This window comes from Bison bison, unplaced genomic scaffold (genome assembly GCF_000754665.1).
Source record: "Bison bison bison isolate TAMUID 2011002044 unplaced genomic scaffold, Bison_UMD1.0 scf7180017864035, whole genome shotgun sequence".
Lineage (NCBI taxonomy): Eukaryota > Metazoa > Chordata > Mammalia > Artiodactyla > Bovidae > Bison > Bison bison.
In genome coordinates, this window is record NW_011494607.1 from 10,170,934 (window position 1) to 10,171,589 (window position 656).

Sequence of the window (656 nt, forward strand, 5' to 3'; positions counted from 1 at the left end):
TTACCCTTTCAAAAATTATTCATTAACAATGCAGAATAGAAACAATTGTGTTTCTGGGTATGAACAATTTAATCCTGAGCCTACTATAAATGCCTGTTTTATAGTTAGCCACATTGAAGAACCTTAGTTTCTTTATCTGAAAAATAGGGGTGCTTGCTTCCAAGGACCGGGCAAATATTAAATATCATGTGAAAGAAATTTCTAAACTATAAAGTGAAATATAAATTGTGCATTAATATTTGCTATAGAGCTACTATATCCTGACATTCTTTTTATGTATGTTTAGTACAGTGAGATTGTTTTAATAACATAATGACAATCCCAGGAAACCAAATAAAATTAGAAGAATGAAAATGAGAATAATAATTGAACACATTAATTTTCAATCACTGCTTCATTCTCATTTTTGCCTTTTTACAGACACAAGGGAACCAATGTCTATTCTCATCATCATAGAAATATAGAAGTTATTTAGAATAACTAATTACAATAAGTAAACTTTTCACAGTTATTTGTTTTATGTATAAATGTCAATAAGACTGGTCTTGATGTTTATTTACCTGAAGATTTTCTAAGAGCTCATTTCTTATAGGAATCAACTTGATCTTTAGGACAACAGCTTTCAATTCTACCTTGAGCCCTAGCAGCAGCCTAGG